Here is a 25,192-nt window from a genome sequence, read left to right on the forward strand (position 1 = left end):
GATGGAAAGACAGAATTAAATTCTGGCAGATACTAGGCAATGCTTCCCAAACATAACCCACTAAAGAAGTCGCCCCCCTCCCCTCTGCTTTAAACTCTAACGAGGAAATGTGACTGTATGATCCCAACACCATCCCAACCACACTTTCTGGATGGTGTTTAAAGGGACTCTGCTCACGTCCTGCTCCCTTGCCTCCTGAAGTGAGAGAGGACTAAGAATGACCAACTATATGGAATCAGGATTAATTCAAAGACCCCTGTAGAGTTTGCTACCATCAATCCCAGGGTTACATACCATAAAACCAGCATTTCATTTTAGGTACTGAAGGCTGGGATTACACACTCTGCGCACATTCAGCCCTTCTTTCACTGACTCTTCCCTTTGTAGAATCAAGAATAAGGTTCATGTTTTATGTGTCTCTGATGCTCAAGTATCTGACACAGTGCTAGAGCTCATTTCATGCTTATTAAACAAATAAATGCAGAAGGAAATGGCAACCCACTCCAGTATTCTTGCCTGGAGAATCTGATGGACAAAGGAGGCTGGTGGGCTACAGTCCATGGGGTTGCAAAGTTAGTTGGACACGACTGAGCGACTAACACACAACATACAAACAAATAAAGAGCAAATCACTTTTGGCAGAGGCGGTGCTTTATGTTATTTCTCTTGTGCTTCTAGCTTTCCTTTTTCTCTAGGGCCAGAGAACAGAGTTGCTATGGCCTATGGCTAAGATCTGCTCTTAGTTTTACTTATTTCTGCTAGAGGCTGTTTTTCTACAATTCAGTGCCCTTCTAAATGTCTTGGGTAACCTACTAAATGGTTTTCATTTGTCTGTTCCTGCCTCCTCTCACTTTGTCTCTGAAGACTATTTGCTTCCTCACTAAGCACAGTAAAAGATCCGAGGTTAAGTATAATGTGCATATTCATACACACACACATGATGTCAAATACACAGTAAGTGTACAACACAGTCCTGTAGAAATGTTATTTTTCAAATGACATAATATATATGAAGAAAGGACTTTGTAAACTGCATAATGATGTACATATATGAAGGGTCATCTGCCTTAAAGTTTTGCTTTTCCAGCACCTAATATAAAAGTGGCTAAGTTAAACTTTAAATATTTTCCTCTTCAAAAAAATAAAACTACTATCAACAAAAAATCAAAATAAGTTTTCTTTTGTTTGTATCTAGTACTCAATTGACTTTTCACTTAAGTGGGAGTGAGTGACATTTAACAAAGGGTTCACTCTCACTACACTGAACTTTCAAAATAAAACCCCCAAACCTAATCAGGTCTCTTTAATGGTCAGAACATACACATAAAATAAGGAGGAAGAAACATAGAATGTTAAAGCTAAAAGGTATCTTGTTAACCCTTTTCTTGTGCAGATGGGAAAACTGAAGCCCAGAAAGAGGAAGAAATTTCTTCAGAGCCACACGATTCAATGGCAAAGATATTATTAGTCAGAGCCTCCTTTTCACAATCATGCAACTCGACCAGCTACCCCAAAGTCTGAGAGGAAAATTGGTTAGAAAAAAAACAAAACCCCAAACCTTGAGAAGACAAAGGGAAAATATTCTTTTCCTTTTCCAAATCTAGCTTGGTGACCTAAATCACCTCCTGAGATTTGCTGACCTTGAATTATAAGATCTCCTCCATATTATATGACATCATTTCTTATACTAATATAAAAGCATTTTTTCCATACACTGATAAAAGCAAAATGGCTGACATCCCAATATGACATTCCTGAATTCATTGTTTCAATAAAAAAGTGAAATTGTTTACACATGGCATGGAAATTTCACCTGTGATTCATACTGAAAAATATTAAATATCAAAAAAGTAAAACCACCCCATACTAAAATAACACTAAGCTATGTGTCCCTGAGCCAGTGTGTAGTCAACTGCCTGCCCCAGGCTCAACAATGGAAGGTGGGTGTTGAATTCTTTTCAGAGACCACAACGAAAATTTCTTTCCAAGTCTGATTTCAACTAAAAAAGGAAAATGTGGGAATTTCAAGTCTCCACCCAAATCTTAACTCCTCATTTGCTGCCTAGCATTATTTTTATCATAGAATCTTGGGATATCATAGCTTTAAAAAGATTATGGAGATCATCTTTTCCATCCTCCATTTTTTCATAAGTGAAGAAACTAAGACTCAATAGGGCAAGTGTCCTGCCCAAGGTATCAGAGCTGATAAGGGACAAAGCCAAGGCTAGAATCTCTCAGTAACAACTCTGAATCCTTTGTCGTGTCACCCTTTCAGTCTTCAACATATAGAAGTAAAATAGAAATTCCCACATAGTACATATATGTTGTTCAGTCGCCAAGTCAGGTCTGTCTCTTTGCTATCCCATGAACTGCAGCATGCCAGGCTTCCCTGTCCTTCTCTTTCTCTCTGAGCTTGCTCAAACTCATGTTCATCGAGTCAGTGATGCCATCCAACCATCTCGTCCTCTGTCATCCCCTTCTCCTCCTGCCTTCAATCTTTCCCAGCATCAGGGTCTTTTCCAGTGAGTTGGCTCTTTGCATCAGGTGGCCAAAGTGTGTGTGTGTGTGTGTGTGTGTGTGTGTGTGTGTGTGTGTGTGTGTGTGTGTGTGTGTGTGTGTGTGTGTGTGTGTGTGTGTGTGTGTGTGTGTGTGTGTGTGTGTGTAAAACTTAAAACAAAGTACATATAATGTTTTAAGTCTAAACTACTAAAAGGCTTATAATGAAAAAGCAACAGTTCTTTGCTCTTCGGTAGTGACCACTTTTAGTTGTTTTTCTCTTTACCTTCATATTTCTAAATACACTTATACTAATATTTCTTATTCCTTCCCTCTCATTTAGACATCATCTACTATGTTCCTGTTATGCAAAATGAGAATTTAGCCCTTTTATTACTCTTTTCTTAATACATTTTATCTCCTTACCCATACATTACCTACTTTTTATTAAAGAATATGAGGATTTAACTGTCTACTCTCTCAAATACACTTTTCCTCATTCTCTTTTTAAGATATCCAATTATTTTGGAAGGTAACATTTTTTTGTTAAATCAATATTTAGTATTTACCTTACACCTACAAAAATACTGTTCATTGCTAAGCCATATAATATACTATTCCTTTTTGTTTTATGTTTGTTTTTCCTGAAATGATAATTGCCATTTACCCCACTTGTTGAGTGCCCATGTACCTATCACTAGATCCTCCCCCAATTAGGACAAAACCTTAAATCCTTCCAATCTGGTTAATAAAGACACCATATAACAACCTATCAAGCCCATTCTCCATCCCTTGGAGATTATTTCCTGCAGTACCTTCTCTCTGCTCCAATCTGAACAATTTGTTCTCTAGGCTGGTTCTCTTATTACCTATTTAGAACTTTCTTTCACCATCATCCTAGAAATTGTTTACTGTCACCCCTCTATATCCCAAAGGGACTGGCTTCAGGATCCTCTGCAGATACCAAAAACTGCAGATGTTCAAGTCCCTCATCCAAAATGGTGTTGTATATACAGTGAACATTCAACCCTCCATACCCCATACCTAGGTTTTACGTCAGTGGATACAGAGGGCTGACTGTAACTGTGTTGTTAAGGCTGTTGTTTCCTAGATCTCATCACTTGTTCCTTGATTTACTGCCTCATTTTGGTGGAGCATATTCTATAAGAGTTTACATATTCTCTAGAATATGATAACCTAGACAGCACATTAAAAAGCAGAGACATTACTTTGCCAACAAAGGTCCGTTTAGTCAAAGCTATGGTTTTTCCAGTAGTCATGTATGGATGTAAGAGTTGGACTATAAAGAAAGCTGAGTGTGAAGAATTGATGCTTTTGAACTGTGGTGTTGGAGAAGACTCTTAGAGTCCCCTGGACTCTTCTGAAAAGACCCTGATGCTGGGAAAGATTGAGGGCAGGAGGAGAAGGGGATTACAGAGGATGAGATGGTTGGATGGCATCACCAACTCAATGGACATGGATTTGGGTGGACTCCGGGGGTTGGTGATGGACAGGGAGGTCTGGCTATGGTTCATGGGGTCGCAAAGAGTTGGACACGACTGAGAGACTGAACCGAACTGAATCTATAATGGCTTTCTGAAAAAGGGTCACATGAGAGGTATCTTTTTTAACACTCTGAATACTTAAAAAATATCTTTAATTCCATTCTCATACTTGAATGATAGTTTGCTTGGATATAAAATTCAAGGCTGTAATGATTTTTCCTTTGGAATGTTGTTTCACTGTCATTTAATTTTGCATATAGCAACTGAGAAACCTGATATCATTCTGATTCCTGATCCATCTGTGTGAGGTGATTCTTCTCTTTAGTATTTTATTCTTTAATGTCAGTATTCAGAAATTTCACAATGATAAGCTTTTGTTTGGGTCTTTTATCATTTACTGTTTTGGTCTGAATTTAATGAGTCCTTTGCTCTTATTTCCTTCCAGCTTTATTGAGATATAACTGACATACAATTCTGTATAAGTTAAAGGTGTGCAGCATTGTGATTTGACTTATATATATATCATGAAATGAATACCACAGTAAATTTAGAGAACTCTCATCATCTCATATAGACACAAAATTAAAGAAAAAAATCTTTTCCTTGTAATGGGAACTCTTAAAACTTACTCTCTTAACTTTCATATATAACATACAGCAGTGTTAATATATTAATCATGGTATACAATACATCCCTAGTAGTTATTTGTCTTTAACTGGAAGTTTGTACCTTTTGACCACTTTCATCCAATTCCACTCCTACCACCCCAATTCACCCCCACCTCTAGTAACCAGAAATCTGATCTCTTTCTATGAGTTTATTTTTGAAGTAAAACTGACCTAAAACACTGTGTTAGTTCCTGGTACAAAACACAGTGATTCGATTATTTCTATATATTACAAAATGATCATCACAATAAATATAGCTACCATCTGTCACCATACAGAGATACTACATTGACTATATTTCCCACACTGTACATTTCACCCCTGTGGCTCATCTGTCTTGTAACTGAAAGTTTGTATCTCTTAATCACCCTCACCTATTTCACTCAGCCCCCACATACTGACCTTCCTCTGGCAACGCTGTGTTTGTTCTCTGTAGCAATGACTCTTCTTTCTGTTTTGTTATGCTTATTCATTTGTTTTGTTTTTTAGATTGCATGTATAAGTGAAATCATATAGCATCTGTCTTTCTCTGATTTCACTTTATAGCATAATATCTTCTAGGTCTATCCATGTTGTTGCAAATGGCAAAATTTTATTCTCTTTTATGGTTGAATAATGTTCCAGTGTATGTGTGTGCAGACACATGTATACCCCACATCATCTTCATCCATTCATCTACTGATGGGCACTTAGGTTGCTTCCATATCATGGATATCATGAATAATGCAGCAATATGGGTGTATTTGTCTTTTCAAATTAGTGTTTTTGGTTTCTTTGGAAAAATACCAACAGTGCACAAGTGTTCACTTTTCTCCACATTCTTCTCAACATTTGTTATTTCTTGTCTTTTTCATAACAGTCATTCTGACAGATGTGAGGTCGCTGTAGTTTTGATTTGCATTTCCCTGGTGATTAATGATGTTGAGCATCTTCTCATATGTCCATTGGTCATCTCTGTGTCTTCTTTGGAAAAATGTCTATTCAGGTCCTCTGTCCATATTTTAATTGGGTTGGCTGTTTTTTTGATGTTGCGTTGCCTGAGTTCTTTATAATTTGGATATTAATTCCTTTTCAGATATATCACTTAACAAATATCTTCTCCCATTCAGTAGGTAGTCTGTTCATTTTGTTCATTGTTTCCTTTGTTGTGCAAAATATTTTCAGTCTGATATAGTCCCATCTGTTTATTTTGCTTTTGTTTTCCTTGCTAGTGAGTCCTTTCAATATGAAATCTCTTACCCTCTAATTTTGATTATTTTTTATTATCTTTATTGTTATTTTTATTTTCTGTCTCCTCTATCTTCACTTTCTGTTACTTTTGAATTTTTTTCTTTTTTGTTTTTGTTTCAACCTTAAGAAAAAATTACAGGCTTTCTTTAATGTCCAGAAACCTTTGGTTGTCAATTCTTCTTTATGAATGAAACTTTAAAATGCTGAACAGATAGTCTGTATACTGGCAGGACTAGCTGAGGATTGGAGGATGCACCCCTATGTTCATTGCTGCATTATTCACAATAGCCACAATATGGAAGCAAGCTAGTGCCTATCAGTAGGTAAATGGATAAAAAAGAGGTGGGGTATACATGTGAATGCAGAGACATACACGGGAATATTACTGAGCCATAAAAGAGAATGAAATCCTGCTATCTGCGACAACATGGATAGACCTAGAGGGTACTATGCTAAGTGAAATAAGTCACTCTGGAGTTCTATGGCATGAACTACATTGCTTCTTGAAGGCTTTAGGTTTTGGTTTTCTTCATTCTGCCTACTCAGTTTATCATTTATCTGCTTGTGATTTTCTAAAATGTTGTCGACTCTATTACCTGCTCTTGTCTCTTCTGTTCTTTTCATCTTTGTGTGTTTACAATTTTAAACTACTTTGTCTTTATTAGAAGCATTTCATTAGGGCCTGACATAAATGAGTATATTTAATTTGTTTACCATGAAGTCCCCTATATATATATAGCTTTCCAATATTGGCTACTGGAACTCACCTCTGTGATAGAGACTCTCTTTCCGGTCACTAAGTCTCCCTCTAGGCATCCTCCATCTGTCTATTCTATCCACTCTGAAAGCGCCAACACCAGCTCTATTTCCTGTAGGAAGCTCTCTGATTATTCCAAGGTAAGGGGGCATTTTACCCCTCTGCCAAATCCCTTCTTACACCACCTTTCCATCTGCTGTCTTTGGAAAGCCTAAACTAAACGAATATATACTTAATACACATTTGTTAGTAAGTTAAAATTAATGCTGTATGGGAGGAAATAAGAGGCATCATGACACATGGAATGAGCTTAGATGCAGAAGATCTGGGTTTGAACACCAGTACTGTCACTTACTAGTTGTTTGACTTCAGTTTTGTCACTTCTTGTAAATGCAGATGTTATCTGCCCTGCAGAGCTACTGTAAACTGTAAATACAATATAGTATTGTAGGGGTACCAAAACCAATAGCTGATACATAGTAAGTGGTCAATACACTGTACCTATTATCATTATGCTACATATATACTCTCTCTATATATTATCACAGCATCTGCCACTAAACTAGGCATAAGATAGGTGCTCAAAAACAGCTTATCACTTAATTAGGATGAGAGTTGGAAAAGGAGAGCAGAGCTCAAATCAAAGGAAAAAAATCTTAAGTACATAGTTCACTTTTTTAAAAACTAATTTTTACTAATTTACTAAGTTCCTCACTACAAGCACTCCAGAAAGGCAACAATAAACACATACACATATTAATGTCTTTAAAATAATTGCACAGTGAAGCAGGAAGTTTGACACATGATGTGGGTGGTCAGTAGACCTGGGTGACAGACACAGTTCTGCGCTATGGCCATGAGCAAGTCCCTTCCCTGCTGCTGCTGCTGCTAAGTCACTTCAGTCGTGTCCGACTCTATGTGACCCCATAGATGGCAGCCCACCAGGTTCCGCCGTCCCTGGGATTCTCCAGGCAAGAACAATGGAGTGGGTTGCCACTTCCTTCTCCAATGCATGAAAGTGAAAAGTGAAAGTGAAGTCGCTCAGTTGCGTCGGCCTCTTAGTGACCCCATGGACTGCAGCCTACCAGGCTCCTCTGTCCATGGGATTTTCCAGCAAGAGTACTGGGGTGGGTTGCCATTGCCTTTTCCACCCTTCCCTGCTAGGGCTACTCAAATAATTGTCAAATTGCCTTTCCTGGTAGCCACAGAATCCTTTATTCACAGGAAATGTTATATAGAAGCCCAAAGTGTAAAACAAATAGGACACTGTAGACAATTGTGGAGGAGTAGAGTTGGAACCAAAGAGGCATTCCCATCTGGAGTTTAAACCCTGCTGGACTAGATCATCTCCAAGAGACTTTCAAAGTTCTGACTCCACTTTCAATTCAGTTCAGTTCAGTTGCTCAGTCCTGTCTGACTCTTTGAGACCCCATGAACTGCAGCACGCCAGGCCTCCCTGTCCATCACCACCCCCGGAGTCCACCCAAACCCATGTCCATTGAGTTGGTGATGCCATCCAACCATCTCATCCTCTGTTGTCCCCTTCTCCTCCTGCCCTCAATCTTTCCCAGCATCAGGGTCTTTTCAAATGAGTCAACTCTTGGCATCAGGTGGCCAAAGTACTGGAGTTTCAGCTTCAATATTAGTCCTTCCAATGAACACCCAGGACTGATCTCCTTTAGGATGGACTGGCTGGATCTCCTTGCAGTTCAAGGGACTCTCAAGAGTCTTCTCCAACTTTAAAATGCTCTAAAAATTATAGGTTTGAACCATGTATCTCTACATTTAAAATATGGCTAGGGGAGTACACGTTTACAATGTGAATGATGAAGGAACACTGATCCACTCAGCCCCATTTCTGGTTTTGCTCTCTTCTGATGTGTCAGAAGTCAAAGCTGGATAAGAGGGTGTCAAACCTTCATGTGTTCACTGAGGTGTAAGTCTGATGGAAGAGTCAACAGAAGATACACTTCTAGACACCATAAGGGAAGTGTCTAAAAATGGAGAGAGTAAAATGGGGTCCAGCCTAATATTCTACTATATCAGGTAGAGATGACCCACTAATAAAACATAAATGTGAATTAAAATGTAAATACTTCAGGAAAGGAACAAATCTAAATTTTTATTAAGTGATTCTTTCACAAGTTGACTCCCTGGTAAGGTATTAGTAAAAGCAAGTTAAAGAAGGCGTGAGGCCAAGGAAGAAAGTATAAGGATACAGAAAGGAGAGAAAGGACCACAAATCAGTTCTCTGCCTTCTGACTGACTGGCTGGGCCCACAGTCTGCTTCTCACCACATAATGTATGTAACCTTGAAGAAGGTATAGAACCAGTCTGTGCCTCTTCTATAAAACAGGACCAACAATGTTTGTCTCATAAAATTGTCATGAGTTCAATGAGGATTTTTATATAGAATGGACACTCCTGAGGGCTGATTTTTAGAGAGCATTCATTAAAACTATCGAGAGTCTAGTGAGAAGGGATTGTTAACTAAAAATGCCAAGTGATACTATGTATGGCATGACATGAGTCTTTGAAAAATATATCTATGCTTACATAAACACAGAAGAAGATCCTGAAGAATGAAGTTCTAACAGCAGTTTTCCTTGAGTGCTAGGAAAATGTGGCTAATCAATTTATTTTTGTGCTTTGTCTGTTTCTTTTATAAAAATATAGTCCTTTTGTTATATTTTCTGTTCTCTAAAATAGTGCATCATAAAATAATATTGATATATATGGCTAGTTTTCTTTCTGCTTAATTTTGTTGTGAACTTCAACTATTCTGAAAGAAGGCTATTTAAAAACAGCAACAAGGGCCTAGAACACTTAGCTCAAGGATTCAGATTTATCTTCCTTGACAGCACTAAGAATCTACTACAGGGTTTCAAGCGGGAAAGTGAACTAGGAGGCAGCTGTGAAGGATAGATTTAAAGACTTAAGTATTCTTTTTTGTGAGAAATCTTACGTCAACATTCCATCAAAATCTGCCCTTATGAACTACTATCAATAAATACCACACTTCCCTAAAAGGAGCTCCCTCTGGTCTCAATTCTGATTGGGGAAGGCAGATGCCAAGAAACCCAGGCAAATAAAATGTTGCTTTGGGTCTGTCTAACTGCTTCAAATTAGTCTCTGAAATAAACACCTTTTGTAACAACTTCCTACTGCACCTACTGCACTACCACCCAAAGAGTCTAAGCAGTTCTAAGTGGAATTTTGGTTTCAATTAGCTTGAATTTCAGCTTCACTCTGATTGGCTTAGGATTCCATGGGAGTTGTTTAATTTCTGTGCAACTCTATGGTAGGCTAGTAGGTGAAAACGACATGCAGATGACAAATTAGATGCGAAGTGAGGAGAAGCAATGTTCAGTGGTTTCCCTGGAAAAATTAACAAATACTATGGTCTACTAGCAAAAGAAAACCCTTATACTAAAACAACCAGGAGAAGGGGGCGACAGAAGATGAGATAGTTGGATGGCATCACAGACTCAATGGACAGGACTTTGAGCAAAGTCCAGAAGATAGTAAGGGACAGGAAAGCCTTGTGTGTTGTAGTCCATGGGATCTCAAAGAGTAAGACATGACTGAGTGACTGAACAACAATCACCACCGCCACCAGGAAGATCTAGCTCTATGGTTACTGGAACAACAACAAAAAAGAAAATCAGAGCCAGGGATACATTCAGCACTCAGCAGACAACTGGCCATGTCAATTCCATTAACTATCGTTGCTCCATTTTCCTCTCCCACACCACCTTTTTGTATAAAGATAGTTTTTCCCAAAGCCACATGTGGGGTTCATTTCAAATCACTATATAAACAGATCAACTATGATGTTAGAACTCTTGTAGCTGAAATTAACTAGTTCATACAGCTTGATAAATGGTGCTCCACTGACTAGGTAAGTCTTTTGCAGCTCTGGAGATCATATTTTAAAATAAAGTGTGATTGTACTTTTGAGAAATAAAATGCTGAGTTCTTGTACTCAGTGAGCATCCTCCTATTGAGTTAAGAGGCCTAATTTAATATCAAAGTGCTTGATTTTATTTTTATTTTTTAAACACTCAATTTTTCCAGGCTGGGAAAGACACTGGGGGCTCAAGAATTATTCTGTCATTTAGATTTTGGCAGGAGAAATTCGGTTTAGACAACATACACACACACTCTCACCCTTCCAAGCCATATGCATCTACACAAGGCCACTTATTGCGTGGCTTATTAGTTCCATATGGGGCCTGAGCTAAGCTGCATGATTTGATACAAACCGTCTGTTACCGTGCGGGAATGCGGATTAATACAATGCTTCAATAAAGGTTACTAAAAGATCAACACTTTTGTGATGGGATTACAATGAATTTGACTACAAAGAGAGAACTGGTCTAGAAGAGTTGAAAAAATAAGAAATTAAAAATGCACATATGCATCAAAGACTTTACTTTAGAATTCTGGCTTATATAGTCTAGTTACCGATATTTCATTTTTAAATATTAAGGTTTCACTGACATAAAAGGAACTAGATTAAGAGCTTAAAAAAGGGTACCACCATGTCAAAAATCTGCTTTCCTAGAAGAAAACACAACTCTTTGAAAGATGTGGAAAAACTACTTAAAGAATATTTAATATGAGCAATAACATTGTTTCTTACAGTGAGTTATTGCAATATACACCTCTAAGGAAAAGTATAAAAACCTGATTATGGGCCACTAGTTCCAAGAACAAACTAAGTACTTTTCCATCCTTATCTATAAACCTTGCCAGTTCTTTTTCCCCAAAATAGGTATGTTATAATGTAAACACTGGACACAGCTGAAGCCAGCCAGTCTGAGACCTGAAAAGTCTAAAAGTCAGGTCTAAAGACTCTTAAGTCTAATAATAGAAAAGAGAAAAGTTTTTCTATTCATCCTCCCAATCATCCTCCCAACTACCCTCAGAATCATGGGATTCATGTTGGAGCATCAGTCCACCTGCTTCATTCACCCTAGAAGTTAAGTGAGAGGCTAAGTGGCCAAGCCAAGGGTGAACAGGTGGAGTCCAGGGACCAGAATCTAAGTTTGTGAGTTAAACCACAGGCTCTTTTCTTTACAGCACATGTTGTATTTATGAGGTACAGGTTACATCTGAGCCAAGCTTAGCATTATAAAATATGTCATATTAAAAACACTTCAATTAAGGCAGTCCTTTGCTTCGGATTCTTATGTTTGCCAGAAAATAACTAGGAGCACGATTAAACTGATGCAACTCTGGGGTCAACCTGGTTTGTAAGTGGGGTCTCTTAAGTGCCAGTTCTTAAGAGTTGTTGAAGAGGGTCAGTAAAGCATACTGCAAATGGACAAGCAAAGTACAACTGGAAATTTGTTAAAGGCAGGTAAACCAGACCCTTGATAGCAACTGCAATCAGCTTTAACTAGTGATCATCAAAGAAAGGTTACATTCTCTGGAGGCTGACAGCTATGTGAGTGGATGAACTTGTGTAGGATCCATTAGAGCTGATATTCATGATGTCATGTCCAGCAGGCTTCACCTTGCTCCCTGTCCTCCTGTTAACAGTCTGGTACACTCTGATTCACCCCAGGCTACCTTATACTAACCTTTGGCCAAATCTAGATTCCTGATTCACTTCAGTGCTAAAACTTATTCCCTAAACTGATCAAATTTAGCCATTTCTGCTTCCAGTTCACTGATTCTGATGCAATCCTGGTGTTAGGAGCTGTATCAGGTCAAAGAGATCACAGTCTAACAGGGCAGAGACAGTTTTCTAGAATGTCTTACAAATGGAACCACAGAATATTTAGCATCTACTGCGTGCCTTTTTTCATTTGTTTTTGAGATTCATTCATGCTGTTGTATGTATATGTTCCTTTTCATTGCTGAGTCTGAGTAGTATTCCAGGGTATGGATATACCACAAATTGTTTATCTGTATGCTAGTTGATGGACATTTGGGTTGTCTCCTGTTTTGGACTATTATGAATTAAGCTACTATAAACATTTGGGCACAGGTTTTTGTTTTGGGCTTGCAGTTTTTATTTCTCTTGGACAGATACCAAGGAGTGGAAAGTCTGGTTTGAATGGCAGCTGTTTATTTTCAAAATACCAAACTGTCTTCAAAAATGGCTATACAATCTTGCGTTCCCACCAGCAATGTCTGAGTGTTTCAGTTGCTCTGCATCATCATCAGGAATTGATGATACGTCTTAAAAATTCTAGCCATTCCGGTAGTAGTGTCTCATTATAGTTTTAATTTGCATTTCTCTAATACCAAAGTCTTTGACTGTGTGAATCACAACAAACTGTGGAAAATTCTTCAAGAGATGGGAATATCAGACCACCTGACCTGCCTCTGGAGAAATCTCTATGCAGGTCAAGAAGCAACAGTTAGAATTGGACATGGAACAACAGACTAGTTCCAAATCGGGAAAGGAGTACATCAAAGCTATATACTGTCACCCTGCTTATTCAACTTACATGCAGAGTACGTCATGCATAATGCCAGGCTGGGTGAAGCATAAGCTGGAATCAAGATTGCCGGGAGAAATATCAGTAACCTCACATACTCAGATGACACCATCTTTATGGCAGAAAGCAAAGAAGAACTAAAGAGCCTCTTGATGAAAGTGAAAGAGGAGAGTGAAAAAGTTGGCTTAAAACTCAAGATCATGGCATCCGGTCCCATCAATTCATGGCAAATAGATGAGGAAACAATGGAAACAGTGACAGAGTTTATTTTTTTGGGCTCCAAAATCACTGCAAATGGTGACTGCAGCCATGAAATTAAAAGACACTTGCCCCTTGGAAGAAAAGCTATGACCAACCTAAACAGCAAATTAGAAAGCAGAGGCATTACTTTGCCAACAAAAGGTCTGTCTAGTCAAAGCTATGGCTTTTCCAGTAGTCATGTATGGATTTGAGAGTTGGACTATAAAGAAAGCTGAGTGCCAAATAATTGATGCTTTTGAACTGTGGTGTTGGAGAAGACTCTTGAGAGTCCCTTGGACAGCAAGGAGATCTAACCAGTCCATCCTAAAGGAAATCAGTCCTGAATATTCCTTGGAAGGACTGATGCTGAAGCTGAAACTCCAATACTTTGGCTACCTGATGCGAAGAACTGATTCATTGGAAAAGACCCTGATGCTAGGAAAGACTGAAGGTGGGAGAAGGGGATGACAGAGAATGAGATGGTTGGATGGCATCACCAACATGATGGACATGAGTTTGAGTAGGCTCCAGGAGTTGGTGATGGACAGGAAAGCCTGGCATGCTGCAGTCCATGGGGTCTCAAGGAGACAGACACGACTGAGTGACTGAACTGAACTGAACTGAATGACTAGTAATATCTAGCATCTTTTCATGTGGCTTTCCCCCCCCCCCTCTGTAGCTCTTCTTCTGGCCATCCTGTACTTTCTGTGAGGTATCATTGGTGAATACATCTGAGTAATACCCTCTGATTAATCTAAATATCTTTTAATTAGAAACCCTCTAAACTAACACCAGTTTTGCTTAATAGAGCTAGAGTTGATTCTACAACACAATCCTATTTGTAAAGAGAAGCCACAGGGAGCACTTACGTGTATAAAAGACAAAAATGAAAATGCCATTATAAAAGCAGGGATTCTTTCATAGAAATTCAGGTAAATCTAAGTGTCAGAGTTTTATTACAATGAATAATGCACTTAAATCTATTGCCATAAATTTGATTACACAAAGAGTATAGAAGCCCATTGCAGCATCTCTGTAGCAATGCACAGTGTCCTCAAGTATTTGACATGATTATTGGTAGAACTTAGCAGATTCAATTCAACAAATAATTACTGAACTCGTGTGTGTGTTGATTATGATGGAAACAGAGGTATGTATATGGCATTGTTTACAATAGGGGAAATTTGGAAATAATTGAATATATACCAGTACCTTGGTCAGGGTCTCCGTGGAATGATGATTGTGTTAATGATAATTAAAATAACGCTATAGCTACTAACAAATTTACTGATTAATGTGCCAATCATTGTAAGTATTTCACACTGTATTATTTCATTAGTCCTCACTATTATGCTTGGAGGGTTGAAGAAACTGAGTCTTAGAGGTAGAGTTAATAAATTGTAGAGGGCTTCCCTGGTGGCTCAGTGGTAAAGAATCTGCCTGCCAATCCAGGAGACAGGAGTCTGATCCCTGATCTGGGAAGATCCCACATGCCGAGGGGCAACTAAGCCCATGTATGACAACTACTGAGCCTGTGCTCTGGAGCCCAGGAGCCACAACTACTGAAGCCCAAATGCTCTAGAGCCTGTGCTCTGCAACAAGAGAAGCCACCATTGTAAGTTCGTGCACTGCAACTAGAGAGTAGCCCCTACTCACCACAACTATAGAAAAGCTTGTGCAGCAACGAAGACCCAGCACAAATAAATATAATTATAAAAAACTGAATTTGCACCCCAGGTTTGTCTGACTCTAGCACTCTGAAGTCTTCACCACTTAAGAATGAATACCAATAGTATTTACCATTCTTTTCAATTTGCAACCTGTGCCAGGCACAAAACCTCACTGTTTCACTTAATCTTCATAATAACCCCATGAGGTAGGTCATATAGTTCCCACTCCACACATGACAAAGTAGAAAAGGCTAAAGGAGTTGTCTGAATTGTCACAGGTAGCAGGTAGAGGAGCTGAGATTTGGATTCAACTCTGACAATTCACATGCCAACACACAGTCTAAATACCGCTTACAAGTTGGATAGAAAAGATTGTTTTCTCATTTCTCATTTAATTCTAATACTTAGAAAGGGACTCTCAACTCTTCAGAGAAATACATTCCTTCTCTTGATATCAGACATTTGACAATAGTTACATCTCTACTCAGCTGTTGTTTAGTTAAGCTATACATGTTTAGTAGTTTAAAATCTTTGCTTGTAAATTAATCCCTATAGCCTCTTCATCATTCTTTATGTCTCTGAACTCCCTCCAGTTTCACTTAAATTATCTGGTAATGAGGTGCCCTAAATGGAACACAGTTTTCCAGCATGCTCTTTTCTTTCTCTAACGACGTTCCCCCTTACAAATAGCAATTTTACTATAGCATCTACTCATGCTTTTTAAGGTTTTTTCTTTTGTGGAATTCGCCTGACCTCCTTTGAATTGCATTAGAGTCCAAGTTCATGCATCCACTGTTTAGTCTCTCTGGTTGATCATAAATAAATGTAGCCTCAAAAAAAGAGAAGCAAAAACAAACAAACAAACAAACAAAAACCCTTCCAAATGTTAATGAAGTGTCAAGTGCACACTGCCCCTTCAATAGGACAGATGCGCTTACAATCTGGTCTGGAACAATTCTGCTCATCTTTTGATCTCACAATTCATTTAATAGAAAGTATAATTAATTCACTGGATATGTACTGAATATCTACTACAGGGAAGGTGTGCAACATATGATGAAATTTCACAAAGTGACTCGGGCACAGATGTCACCCTGGGGAGGTTACCTTGTAAATGAATGATAACCAAGTAAACCTAGAGGGACAGTAAATCTTTCAATGACAGCCTGAAGGGTGGCCTCTGTGACCTTTAGCCCAGAGTTACACCCTGGTCATTTTATGTTTATGGCAAAGGGACAGTACCTGGGCAGGCATAATTTGATCATACGAACCTTTAAAAGCAGACCATTTTCTCTGGCTGGCAGCAGAAGAGAATGTTCGGAGAGATCTAAATTGTGAGTAGGGCTTGACAGGACATTACACGTCAGAAGACAGAGGCGCTATGTGAGAAGGAATGTAGGAGACATCCAGGAGCAGAAAGCCAGCAACTAAGCCCGCTCAGACCTACAGCTGCAAGGCACTGGATTCTGCCAACAATTAAATGAGTTTGGAAGTGGACTATTCCTAAGCGTCTCCAAGGAGAGCCCAGGCTGACCAACACCTTGACTTTGGCCTTGTTGGTCCCTGAGCCAACATTTCTTTATAAACTAATCTCTAAACTTATGATACTTGTAAAGATACCAAAAGGGTTTTGTACAACTAGATGAAATATTTTGCAAAGTTAAGTCTTGTTTTGGTAAATAAAAACAATTCTGTAGTATTTTCTGTATGCTAGACTTTATTCTAAGTACCACACAAATGCTAACTCATTTAATCATCATCATGAGAACTGTAACAAAGCATCATCCCTGTATTTTCATCCCTGTATGACAGATGAGGAGACTGAGATACAGAGAGATTAAACAATTTGCCCCCATAGACCGTACACAATGCCTACAATAAGACTGTTAATGGCAGGGATCTATTTATTGTTCAATATGTGGCAACTGACACTATGGAAGTGATGGTAATTAATCAATTTTGGGGGGATAATTAATAAACTTTTGAGTGCACATTGTAGGGGTAAAATCCAAATTTGCTTATTTGATTTATAGAGAAATCTCTGTGGGAAAAACTTTCTTGAAGTACTGGTACCTACAGAAAAGGAGTTGAGCTAAGCTGGGTAGAAAATGGTAGGAGAGAAGACAAATCAGTGGAGATGGAGGAAAGAATCTAAGTGACACAGACAGTGAGTAAGTGTATTAGATGAGTATATGTGTAAATGTATTTGAGTGTGGGGTGGTGTCAATGGGAAGAGGAGCAGATTGGCCAAGGAATCATTTTATTGCATTTCTCACAATAGGGTCTGAATACATTTTTCTTCTTAACAAAGTGCATTGAAAATAAAATCTCTATAATGTGTTAATCAGCTAAGCAGGCAAGAACAATTTTGCACAACTGTCCAAAGAAAAATCAGCACAAATTTTACACTGTATTAAAATTTGCATCAAGAGATTTGGTGAGAGCTCTACTTGCTGTTTAAATATTGCTCTTGCACTATTAATTAATAGTCTTTGAACAGGTTATAATATAAAACCACCCCCTCAAATCAGTTAGCTGTTTCTAAGGATTATTCTAAGGTTATTAAATCATATGATATTCTGTCTTCAAACTTCCACTTCCATGTTAACTGTCGAGCTAACTTCCAAAACTCTTAAATCAAAAATAAGCTAATAAAACACCAATTTAAAATATGTGAAGCAGAAGAGGAGAGGAACTAAAAAGTGAAAAGGTCTTGGGTTGAACTCCAAGTTTGCACATTAACATCTCTGTGACCTTGAGCAAGTCACTTAACCCCTCTGAACTTCTGGTTCCTGACCTACATAATACACACAACATTTGCTTCACAGGGTTATTGTATGGAATAAATAAAACCACTCTCAACACAGTCTGTGGGTTATAAGCATCTTAAATTGTTAGTTCTTATCCCCTTTCCTCAATGGCTATTGCTAAGAACATTACTGGTTTTTATACTTAACCATTAATATTGCACTTTATTTTTCTACTCCATTACTAGTTTTTCTAACTTCCTTTTGGTTAAGTCTGTATGTTGTTATTTTTGATCTCAGCTGAATCAGATGTGTCCTAAATGTAACACACTATAGCCCTAAAAGACAGTTCAGTCCAGTTCAGTCGCTCAGTCGTGTCCAACACTTTGTGACCCCATGAATCGCAGCACGCCAGGCCTCCCTGTCCATCACCAACCCCCAGAGTCTACTCGAACTCATGTCCATCGAGCTGGTGATGCCATCCAGCCATCTCATCCTCTGTCATCCCCTTCTACTCCTGTCCCCAATCCCTTCCAGCATCAGGGTCTTTTCCAATGAATCAGTTCTTCGCATCAGATGGCCAAAGTATTGGAGTTTCAGCTTCAACATCAGTCCTTCCAATGGACACCCAGGACTGATCTCCTCTAGGATGGACTGGCTGGATCTCTTTGCAGTCCAAGGGACTCTCAAGAGTCTTCTCCAATACCACAGTTCAAAAGCATCAATTTTTCGGTGCTCAGCTTTCTTCACAGTCCAACTCTCACATCCATACATGACCACTGATAAAACCATAGACTTGACCAGACGGACCTTTGTTGTCAAAGTAATGTCTCTGCTTTTTATTTATTTTTTTTTGTCTCTGCTTTTTAATATGCTATCTAGGTTGGTCATAACTTTCCTTCCAAGCAGTGAGCGTCTTTTAATTTCATGGCTGCAATTACCATCTGCAGTGATTTTGGAGCCCCCAAAAATAAAGTCTGACACTGTTTCCACTGTTTCTCCATCTATTTCCCATGAAGAGATGGGACCAGATGCCATGATCTTAGTTTTCTGAATGCTGAACTTTAACCCAACTTTTTCACTCTCCTTTTCACTTTCGTCAAGAGGCTTTTTAAGACTCATGAAAAAGAAAACATCCAAGGTAAACAAATATATTCACTACATCTTGAGGATAAGAAATGCCAAAAGATTAAAAGTAAGGGGGCTGGAAAACTGGCAGAAACACAAAAGACAGTGATAGGGTTAACAGAAATAAAGCATAAAACTATAGCAGGTAAAGGGCAAACTTACACTCTAAACCTAAGTCCACCAGTGGTGTGTCTGTATTTAATTATTTAACTAGTTATTTAATTATTACCTATTTGAGCTAGATATGAACTAGCTATGGTAATAATACCAAGTTTCCTACTTTTCGTTCAACCTTCACAGTCTTGTACGGGCACACAGAAGACAAGCAGCTGGAATCGTATGCATTCTGCTAGTAGGTACTGAACACCTTATATGCACTAGGCCATGGGTTAAAGTTGCAAAATAAAGAACAGGGAGTACTTGCTTTTCAGGTAATAATAATAAAATGGAAAAGACATTTAAAAATCAGAAACAAAATATATTAAAGAATATCACAATAGAGAAAATTATAGGAACACAGAGGAAGAAGCCTGACCAACTCTAGGGCAGACAGATCCATCTGGGAAGGAAGTGATAACCTATCGGGCCACACACTGCAAGCTGGATTTTATCAGGTCAAAGAGCCACACACTGCAAGCTGGATTTTATCAGGTCAAAGAGTAGGTAAACTGTTCCAAAGAGAGGAAACTGCAGGCATAAAAGCACAGGAGCAAGAGAGGACATGAGAAATGGCACACAGTCTAGTATGGGAAAGACAGGCGATGATATTAGGGTAAAAACACAGTTACTACAGAAGTAGTGGCCTAGAACGGAAGATCTTAAGTGAGGTTCCAAGTTCTGAGTGCCCCAAAGAAATAACCAGAATATCAGATGATTGTGGCTAGGTATGATAGAGAGTTGAACAGTTAAACAGCTCCAAAGCAAGATGATGATTTTAAACAAGGAGGGAAAAGTAATGGTGTGGAGAAATGGACAAATTACCCATCCCAACCTCCATCTTCATCACCTTCTGCTCCTGTGGAATGTCAGAAAACAAGTCTCCAATGGAAGGGGCTCAGATTTCAGTTAAGACAAAGAGAAGGAAAGAGTTTTAGAGCTACTGGGGGCTTGCCAGGGGCTGGCAAGCCCTTTCTCAAGGTGGCTAGAGGCTCCCACTCAGGGGAAGATGTTCTTGAGGTCTGTGGAGTAGCGCCAAAGGCTCCACTTGGATGGAGACTGTCTCACTGTTTTCAGCAGAAATGTGGAGAAAATCCTCCTCTCCAGTGACAGCTTCTGGAGCTCTCTGAAGCAGCTTAAATAGTTAACTAAAGGACAGGACTGTCTCAGGGGATTTGTAACCATCCTCAAGGTTCTAGTTTGTGGAACAGGCTGTTGTGGGCAAAGTGTGATACAAAGTTTACACCTAGGTGATGTAAGAGCCCTGGTCAGGCACAGAATCATATGGAGTTGAGTATAACCTTAGAAGGCACTTGCTTTTACCATTTCACAAGACAGTTCCATTTTCTACAGCATCTCTGATAGTCATTTAGCTCTAGTATATACACCTCTAATGACTAGATTTTTAATTCACTTCAAGCTTTTCATTTCACTGTTGGGCAGTTTGATCTGATAAAAAATATTATTTCTCAAGGGAACTAAAAACTCCTTTCTGATTTCTTCTGATCCATCATCAAGGTTTAATTTTACTCCTTCTTCCCCTGACAGCCTCTGAAACATGAAGATAGCAATCTTCTTCTCTTGGACATAGTCTTTACTTATGTTCTTGACTTGTTTAGAGTAACAAACAAGTTACATGACAAGTATATATATATATATCTCATACATTTTTCCAGGTTTATCAATAACTTCCATTATGATTTTGATCTCTATCAGATCAAGCTGTTAAAAAGGTTGATATTGAATAAGCTTTACCAGAGAAGGGGGCCTTGATTTACCAATGGATCCTTGCTTTGTCCGTGTCTCTCTCAGTGCTGCAATATGTGAGAACACCAGCCTTTTTTAATTTCCTTGCTGAGGTGCCCCTATATCAAAACCTTCCCAGACGGACTCCCATTGTACAGCCTTTCATGTGCTGTACAGTCCATAACACCTGGAAGTACTTGCCAGTCCTTGAATAAGTCTCAGACCTTGATTCTGACAAAAGCCATGCTTCTGTCACGCTATTCTTTCAGTCTGGAAGGTCTATCCTTCCACGAAGGTCTCCATCTCTGGCTTATCTTTTAAAATCTTATCCTCTCTTCAGGTGTAGTCCAAATGTTATACACTGAAAAGCTTACCCTGACTGAACCAGTAAGAAAAAAAACGAGTATCATTCAGTCTTCAGTTTCTATGTGCCAGGTTCTTTTTAAAGTTTATATACCCTCAAAATATTACAGATGCCCCCTGGTATCAGTGGGGGATTGGTTCTAAGAACCCTGAAGATACCAAAATCCAAAGATGCTCAAGTCCCTGGATGGGCCCACCATAACCAGGGATGCCAAATCCATGGACATGGTGGGCCAACTGTACTTAATCTTTACTTCACAGATGAAGATACAAGTTGAGGGTTAAATAACTCCTAAAGATTACATAACTGATAAAACCAATAAAACTCTAGCCTATCTGATTTAAAGTCAAGAATATCAAATAATGCTCTTCCCAAGATACTACTTTTGTGAAGTGTATATTATGGAAGAACATTAGGAGGGGTAGAACCAACTTTCTAACCTACTTCATTCTTTATTTTCCCAGTCTAATGTATGAACTTTCTCAGAGGGTAATAATACCTCATCAATTAACTTTAAGAAGCACAATGAGTATCTCCTGGGAAAACTGGAGAAAAGTGTTGGAAATTAGTGGAAATATCTCTGAATCTCTAGGTTTTGTGACCTTCTGGATTTTAATTATTGATCAGAAAAGGAAAAATATTCATCAAAACCTAGTTGTGGCTTTAAGACATTCACTAGTTTTATTTGGATCTCATTCTTCTACTGTTGGAAATAAAATCAGGCTGAATTCAGTTAAAATAAGGAATATTTTAAAGTTTGCTGGTTTCTTTTACCTTTATAAAAACCTTTCTCTATTTAAAAACTTTTGGGATCTTGTGGGTTAAGATGGCAGAATGAAACATGTACACTGACTTCTGCAACCTCCTGAAACTTCCATAAAATGTCAGTAATGGGGTTTTCTATCTCTATACTTCCTTTGTTTCTAATGAGAAGACAGTAATATTTTAAATTATTATCCCCTGAATGTCTTGTGCTTATATGTAAATACAACAAAGAGAGAGCTGCAAAGATTGTAACAGCAACAAAATTTTGGAAGTTGAAAAGCAGGTTGGACAGATTTTTAAAAAGCTGAATTCTAAGCTAGAAGAGGGGGTTTGAGAGGCAATGTGAGGTAAAATTCAGTAACAATCGTAAGGCTCAGGAATAGGGGGCCCCTAAGTACTTCTTAAAGTGGCAGTAAAAGTGGGGCTAAAAACAGAAAACTGGGTGATCATTTTCCAATGTATACAAGTACTGACTCATTATGTTATGCACCTGAAATTGATGTAGTGTTGTATGTCACTTATACCTCAATTAAAAAAACAAAACAGGAAGACTAGCTGAAAATCTGTAAGACAATTATATTTCTAGATCCCCTCTCAATTCCACAGACTCGGGCAACAACCACTCTTACACCTTGGCAAATAAACTAGAATTTTAGATTTTGGAGAGGGAAATATCAACACAGTTAAGGGCAAAGGCACTGTACTGGAAACAAGGTGATTAAATCAAAGTATGCAAACTAGATGCTGAGGCCTATAGTCCTCTTCCCCTCCACTCTGCTTCCAGAACACAGGCAAATACTTGACAGGTGGATACTGAAAGATCCTTGACAAGCCCAAGAGGAAAGACCTAAGAAGAATGACATTAGGTATTTCCCAATGAAAAGAGCCCAGCAAAATGCCCTAAAGTGAACCTCACAGTTAAACACACAAAGAGCTCCCAATGTTTTCTGTCCTCTCCTCTTAAAAAGAAATATGCAATCAAGTATCATTAAATTTAAGAAATGCCTCTAAGGCAAATGACAATATCAAGATCAAACTGAAAACAAAAATAAGAATAAACATTTCAAAAACTATTAATATACTCAGATGGATAAAAGACGATACTACACATAGGATGCTATTCAGAGAAAAAAGAGTTCTTAGCAATTTAAAATATGAAAGTGAAAAATGAACAACAAAAAATAGACGGGCAAGATACAAAGTTAAGGGAATGTCTGAAGAGTTAAAATAAAAAGACAAAGAGATGGAAAACAGGAGAAAAGAGATAACATTAGAGGATCAGTGCAAAAGATCTATTATAAATACAATAGTAATTTAGAAATTGAAAATAAAGAAGAAATCATCAATGAAATAATTCAAAGAAATTTCCCAGAGCTTAATGACTTGAATTTTCAGACTAAAAGGATTCACTGAGTACCTAGCACAATGGATAAAAATAAACTCAAGGGCCCATCAGCCTGAAATTTTAAAACACTGAGGACAATAGGAGTTTCTACAGATTTCCAGAAAGGAAACAAAACAAAGCAAAACAAAGTATACAGATCACATTAAAAAAAGGGGGGGGGGAGTCAAATATATTTAGGCTAATCAAATACAAAAATCAAACATCAAAAGTAATACTGGAAGTTAAAATATAATGGAGCATTGACTTGAAAATTCTTTAAAATATATCTGTCGTTGTTAGGTCGTTAAGCTGTGTCCAACTCTCTGGAACCCCATGGACAGCAGCATGCCAGGCTTCGCTGTCCTTCATTATCTCCCAGAGGTTGCTCAAACTCCTGTTCATTGAGTCAATGTTGCTATTTATATACCTATATAGGTATACAAAATAGTTATATATATGTAATATTTCCAGCCTATTCCATACCAAGTAAAAAAATAATAAAGATATTTCAGTTTTACAAAGTCACCAAAATTTACCTCCATACATCCTTTCTCAGGAAGCTAAGGGAAGGCATTTGTCAACAAAACTAGAGTAAACTGAGAAAGCAGACACGGAATCCATTCAGAATATGAATTTCAACACAAGAGAAGTGATGGGAATCCTGAGGATTTTAGTTAAGGCAGAGAGATTGGAGGAGGTCAGATTGGAGCAGGAGAGATTTGCAAAGATTAAATTGACTGAAAACCTAACAAGCAACTGACTGTACATCTGACATGTCTGAACATCTTGAGAGGAGATTTAGATAACTGGTGGAGAGTTTGGGGTAGAATTAGCTATATGATTCATGTCAATGTATGGCAAAAACCACTACAATACTGTAAAGTAATTAACCTCCAACTAATAAAAATAAATGAAAAAAAAAAGTTAAATAAGCAGGGTGACAATATACAGCCTTGATGTACTCCTTTTCCTATTTGGAACCAGTCTGTTGTTCCATGTCCAGTTCTAACTGTTGCTTCCTGACCTGCATATAGATTTCTCAAGAAGCCGATCAGGTGGTCTGTATTTCTGGCTTGAGAAAAAAAAGTAATCAAAGTAAAACTAATCAAAGTAAAACTAATTTTGTTTTAGTAAAACTAATTTTACTAATTATCAGTAAAAACTAAAAAACTAATCAAAGTAAAAATAAGAGAAACAAACTTCAAAGAAAACAAAAAAGTATTAGGTAGAAAAATGTAATCACAATATACTGTATGTCTTATTATGAGGGAACTTTACAAGGAACTGGTAGTTTAAATACGAACCTATATTGGTAGAATAGACTCTGCCTGCAGTAAAGATGCGGTGAAAGGGAGCTAGAGTATCATCCTCTACTGAAGGAATCACGGATAATCTTAAAACCCAAGAAGAAGCGATACTGTCTACTTAGTGACTTGGAGGTAAGTGTCCCAGGTGGCTCAGATGGTGAAGAATCTGCCCACAATGTGGAAGACCCGGATTTGATCCCTGGGTTGGGAAGATCCCCTGCAGAAGGGAATGGCAACCCACTTCAGTATTCCTGCCTGGAGAATTCCATGGACAGAGAAGCTTGGTGGGCTGTAGTCCATGGGGGTCACAAAGAGTTGGACACAACTAAGAAACTAACACACACACACGAGAGAATCTGTTAAAATTACTAAAGTAGTTTCCTTTAAGGTACAGGGAAAAATATTGTTTCATAATAAACCTTAAGGAACTATCTGACTCTCTAAACTAGCAGCATGTAAAACTTTTATACAACTAAAAACAGTACTAATGGGCCAGAACTCCACGGTTGGGTTATCTTGAAGACACAATCACCTTCCCTTCCCTTCTCAGAGCTTCAAATGGCATCACATCACA

General features: G+C 38.3%; 1 protein-coding gene across 2 annotated transcripts in view; it reads right to left on the reverse strand.

The window, feature by feature from the left end:
• The window catches only part of UVRAG (UV radiation resistance associated), a 309,203-nt gene that overhangs the window by 29,044 nt on the left and 254,967 nt on the right, over positions 1-25,192 (reverse strand). The gene's annotated exons all lie outside the window — the stretch shown is intronic.

Source organism: Muntiacus reevesi, chromosome 9, assembly GCF_963930625.1.
Source record: "Muntiacus reevesi chromosome 9, mMunRee1.1, whole genome shotgun sequence".
Classification (NCBI taxonomy): Eukaryota; Metazoa; Chordata; class Mammalia; order Artiodactyla; family Cervidae; genus Muntiacus; species Muntiacus reevesi.